This window comes from Stigmatopora nigra, chromosome 1 (genome assembly GCF_051989575.1).
Source record: "Stigmatopora nigra isolate UIUO_SnigA chromosome 1, RoL_Snig_1.1, whole genome shotgun sequence".
NCBI lineage: Eukaryota > Metazoa > Chordata > Actinopteri > Syngnathiformes > Syngnathidae > Stigmatopora > Stigmatopora nigra.
Genome location: NC_135508.1, coordinates 1,548,029 through 1,554,028, shown reverse-complemented (window position 1 = coordinate 1,554,028; position 6,000 = coordinate 1,548,029).

Sequence of the window (6,000 nt, the reverse complement as noted above, 5' to 3'; positions counted from 1 at the left end):
AGCATGAATGTTTTAGGGATGTGGGAGGAAACCAGTATACCCGACAAAAAAACCCCACAAAGGCCCTGGGAGTACATGCAAACTCCACCTACCCAGATTCGAACCCAGAACCACAAAACCGTGAGGCCGATGCGCTAAACACTTCCTACCAGATTGTAGACTTTACAAATACTCAAAAAAAATATTGAGAAAAAATTGACTCGTCACTCACAAAATGCTAAAAATGAGCTAAATGCTGTTTTTCAGCAACAAAAAAAATTAGCCAATGAGAAACAAGAAAACCTCGCCAAATTCGAACCCAGAATCAGAACTGTGAGGCCGACATGCTAACCACATGTCCACCAGATTGTTTACTTTTCAAATACCCCCCCAAAAAATTCCTTGAGAGAAATAAAACATACTCAAATCTCTCACAAAATGCTAAAAATTAGCTAAATCCTCTTTTTCAGCTACAAAAAATTAGCCAATGAGAAACGACGGCAAATTCGAACCCGGAATCAGAACCGTGAGGCCGACATGCTAACCACATTTCCACCAGATTGTTGACTTTTGAAATACCCCAAAAAAATTCTTGAGAGAAAAAAAAACATACTCAAATCTCTCACAAAATGCTAAAAATTAGCTAAATGCTCTTTTTCAGCAACAAAAAATTAGCCAATGAGAAACGACGGCAAAATCGAACCCGGAATCAGAACCGTGAGGCCGACATGCTAACCACATGTCCACCAGATTGTTGACTTTTGAAATACCCCAAAAAAAATCTTGAGAGAAAAAAAACATACTCAAGTCTCTCACAAAATGCTAAAAATTAGCTCGATGCTCTTTTTCCGCAACAAAAAACTAGCCAATGACAAACAAGGAGCGTGTTTTTCAACCAAAAAATCCAACTCCCCTCCATTGACACTTTAATTCCACCGGCGAGAATCCCCCGTCCGCTAACTTGAGACATCTGTTTGGGGTTAGCTGGTAGCGCTTTAGCGCTTTGACGCGTTTCCTGTGCTGCCGCTTGACGGCCACGACGACACAAACCCTGGAAACGATTCACCGCCGCGCCACTTGGAGACCCGCTCGCAAACACATAACAAACCGCAACAACCAATAATAAAAAAAAAAAAAAAAAACATGTAATTTTGGCCAGAAAACTAAAATGGCGAGGGCGATGATGTCATAATTTTTTGACGGAAAATGATGATCAAATTGTGGCAGCGAATTAAAATGTAAAATTCTTCGATTTGGCGCCAAGGTTGAAATGACATTTGTATGATTTTTATGTTTAAAATTAAACGTTTGTTAAAAAAAAAAAGTGGGTTGTGAGTAACGTTGATTGTATGTGAGCTCCCTCTAGTGGTACGTGAAATGTTGACACCAGTGGTACATCTACTTATGACTATACGTTTTCAGGTTGGATACATTTTACGTATCTGTTAATGTATTTTGAAATTGGCACGTTAGCATTGCATCCTGCTTGACAATCTCATTAAGCCGAGCTGGCTTCTCATTGGCTGTCTCACAACAACAAAAATCTTTTGGACCATTATTAAAGATATTTTTTTGTTTTATCATTTATTTCATCCTCACTAGGTCCACAGGGGTGCTAGAGGCTATCCCAGCTGAAATTTTGTTGTTTTATTATTTATCTCAACTTATTTTAATCCTTACTAGAGTCGCGGGGGGTGCTAGAGCCTATACCAGCTGACATTTTTATTTTATTTTTATTACCTCAATTTATTTTCATCCTTAATAGGGTTGCGGGTGGTGCTAGAGCCTACCCCAGCTGATTTTAAAAAATGTATTTATTTATTTATCTCAATTTATTTTCATCCTCACAAGAGTCACGGGGGTGCTAGAGCCCACCACAGCTGATTTTCTTAAAAATAAATTGTTTTTTATTATTTATCTCAACTTATTTTCATCCTCAGTAGGGGCGCGGGGGGTGTTAGAGCCTATGCCATCTGAAATTTTGTTGTTTTGTCATTAATTTCAACTTAATTTCATCCTCACTAGGGTCGCAGGGGGTGCTAGAGCCTATCCCAGATGGATTTTTTAAAAGAAATTTAGTTGTTTTATTATTTATCTCAACTTATTTTCATTATCACTAGGGTCGCGGGGGTGCTAGAGCGTATTCCAGCTGCATTTTTTGTAATTATTATTTATTTATTTATTTATCTAAATTTATTTCATCTTTATTAGGGTCGCAGGGGGTGCTAGAACCTATCCCAGATGGATTTTTAAAAAGAAATTTAGTTGTTTTATTATTTATTTCAACTTATTTTCATCCTCACTAGGGTCGCGGGGGGTGCTCGAGCCTATGCCAGCTGAAATTTTGTTGTTTTATTATTCATCTCAACTTATTTTCACCCACACCAGGGATGCGGGGGGTGCTAGAGCCTATCCCAGCTGAAATTTTGTTTTATTATTTATCTCAACTTATTTTAATCCTAACTAGGGTCGCGGGGGTGCCAGAGCCCATCCCAGCTGAAATGTTTTAAAATACATTTTGTTGTTTTATTAATTATCTCAACTTAATTTCATCCTAACTAGGGTTGCGGGGGTGCTCGAGCCTATCCGAGCTTAATTTTCTGAGATTTTTTTTCAAATTTATTCATCTCAACTTATTTTCATTCTCGCTAGGGTCGTAAGGGGTGCTAGAGCTTATCCCAGCTGAAATGTTGTTGTTTTAATATTTATCTGAATTTATTTTCATCTTTACTAGGGTTGCGGGGGGTGCTAGAGCCTATACCAGCTGATTTTTTTTAAAGAATTAAAAAATACATATATCAACTTAATTTCACCCTCACTATGATCATGGGGGTGCTAGAGCCTATCCCAGCTGATTTTCTTAAAAGAAAATTTAAAAATAAAATTATCTCAACTTATTTTCATCCTCACTAGACTCACGGGGTGGTGCTAGAGCCTATCCCATATTATTTATTTTTTAAATTAATTTAGTTTTGTTATCAATCTCAATTTATTTTCATTCTTACTCGGGTCGCGGGGGGTGTTAGAGCCTATCCCGGCTGATTTAAAAAAAAAAAAATTGTCTTATACGAGAAAAAAATAGTTAAATCCAATGACTTTAAGGCAATTTTTACAGTACGACTTATACATGGAGGCGGCTAATATGCGAAAAAAATACCTTACCATTATCTTATCTTACTATTCCAATTTTTTGTGTGGCGTACCATTATTATTTTTTTGCAATTTGTTCAACATGTGTGCGAACAAGGACAAACCAAAGTTGAAGAAGGCGGTGTATTGATCTACGTGAAGGTCAGGGTTATCGCCATTGGAAAATCAACAACTGGCCGCCGCCGCCATGGCCGCCGTTGCCGCCGCCAGCACCCTCCTTAGCTAAGCCAATCACCTTTTGACCTGGTCGGCGGTTACCATGGCAAATGACCCTGAACCGTAGGACCTATTTTGATTTATTTATTTATTTTTAGCCTCCCCCGTGGTGAGTGGGAAAGTTGGACTACTGTCCTAACCCGGCTACAAATAGCCGGAAACTGGAATCATTTGGAAGGCCCAACTAAAAAATGTGTAGATTTGGCAATAAAATAAGTTTGAAACATGAAAATATTACAGGCTAAGGGAGGAAAATGTTAAAAATTGGCTTAAAAATATTCTAATGGATATATTCCAAAATTTATTGGTTTGTGTGTGTGTGTGTGTGTGTGTGCGTGTTTGTGTGTGTGTATGTGTTTGTATGTGTGTGTCTGTTTGGGTGTGTGTGTTTGTGTTTGTGTTTGTGTGTGTTTGTGTGTGTATGTCTGTGTGTGTGTTTGTGTATGTGTGCGTTTGTGTATGTGTGTGTGTGTTTGTATGTGTGTTTTGTGTGTGGTTGTGTGTGTTTGTGTGTGTATGTGTGTATGTGAGTGTTTGTGTGTGTTTGTGTGTGTGTTTGTGATTGTGTGTGTGTTTGTGTGTGTGTGGTTGTGTGTGTGTTTTGTGGGTGTGTGGTTGTGTGTGTGTTTTGTGTTTGGCTGTGTGTGGTTGTGTGTGTGTGTGTGTGGTTGTGGGTGTGTGATTGTGTGTGTGGTTGTGTGTGTGTGTGTTTGTGTGTGTTTGTGATTGTGTGTGTGTGTTTGTGTGTGGTTGTGGGTGTGTGGTTGTGTGTGTGTGTGTGTGTGTGTGTGTGTTTGTGATTGTGTGTTTGTGTGTTTTGTGTATGTGTGTGTTTTGTGTGTGGTTGTGTGTGTGGTTGTGAGTGTGGTTGTGTGTGTGTGTGTGGTTGTGTGTGTGTTTGTGATTGTGTGTGTGTGTGTGTTTGTGTGTGTTTGTGATTGTGTTTGTGTGTGTACGTGTGTGTATGTGTGTGTATGTGAGTGTTTGTGTGTGTGTGTGTGTGTGTTTGTGTGTGTTTGTGTGTGTTTGTGTGTTTGTGTGTGTTTGTGTGTGTATGTGAGTGTTTGTGTTTGTGTGTTTGTGTGTATGTGAGTGTTTGTGTGTGTGTGTGTGTTTGTGTGTGTTTGAGTTAATTTGTTTGTGTGTGTTTTTGTTAGTGTGAGTGTGTGTGCGTGTGTGTTTGTGTGCGTATGTATGCATGTAAGTGTACATTTTTATGAACTTCTATGAACAAAATCTAGTAATTAATGAAAAAACACTATGTAGCGAAACCACAATATTCGAGGGATTACCGTCCCAATGACTTGCAAATCATCCCAACACTCTCTAAACAAACCTGAACATTTGCAACCACGTCGGACACCCCCTGTTATAACCGCCATTCCTTCCCTTTTCTCCCCTCTAACTGTCCACTCCCTCCCTCCCTCCCTGCCCCCCCCCCCCCGCCCCCCCCCTCCACGAGTCAGGCATTGGTGCATAAAGCAAGCCGCTGGCAGTGTGTTCCTATCCTGCAGGAGCCCTCAGGTTCCAACCTGTCAATATCTCAGCAAAGAATCTTGGCTCCGCCGTGCCTCGGTTAACTTCCTCACCCACCGCAAACGCCAACGGGGGTCGGAAGGTAGCTTCCTGCACCCCCCCCCCCCCCCCGCCGTCCCGCCAACGACCCCCCCCCCCCCCCTCCGTAAACACGGCGCACGAGGCCATAAAGGCCGGCATCCTGGCAGCCGCGGCGGGCGATGTGGCAGCTGACGGCAGTTTTTCTACTCGCTGACGCCTCGTGTTTTGGATGGCGGTCACGTCCACCCTCGCTTAGGTTAAAAGCAAGGGTGTCAGACTCGGGGTTGGTTCGCGGGACGCTTTAATGTCAACTTGGTTTCAAGTGGACCATTTTAGATATAATATTTAGATTTTTGTTTAATAAATGGATTGAAATAAATGGATTAAAGTCAGTTTTTTTATAGATCTAAAACAATGTCTATTTTAGCTTTTTTTTAAAAATTTTTTTAGATTAGAAAAAATATTTTTAACATTTTTTTTATTATATATGGATTAAAAGAACTGGATTAAAAACCCGGAATATTCCGTTTTTTACGGATTTAAAACAATGTTTATTTTAGCATTTTAAAAAAAAAATTAGATTTAAAAAAAAAAATTTTTAGATTTAAACAAATATTTTTTTAGATTTAAAAAAATATTTTTTTAGATTTAAAAAAATATTTTTTTAGATTTAAGCAAATATTTTTTTAGATTTAAAAAAAATATTTTTTAACATTTTTTTATATAAATGGATTAAAAGAACTGGATTAAAGGACTGGATATTCCGTTTTTTATAGATTTAAAACAATGTTTATTTTAGCTTTTTTTAAAATATATTTTTAGGTTTTACTAAAAGATATTAAAACTAAAAATATTTAGATTTTTTTATAAATGGATTAAAAGAACTAGATTAAAACCGTGAATATCTAGTTTTTAATAGATCTAAAACAATGTTTATTTTAGCTTTTTAAATATATTTTTAGGTTAATTTTTTTTAACTAAAAATATTTAGGTTTTTTTTTAATAAATTGATTAAAAGAACTGGATTAAAAGCCGTGAATATCCACTTTTTTTATATCTATCTAACAATGTTTATTTTAGCTTTTTAAAATACATTTT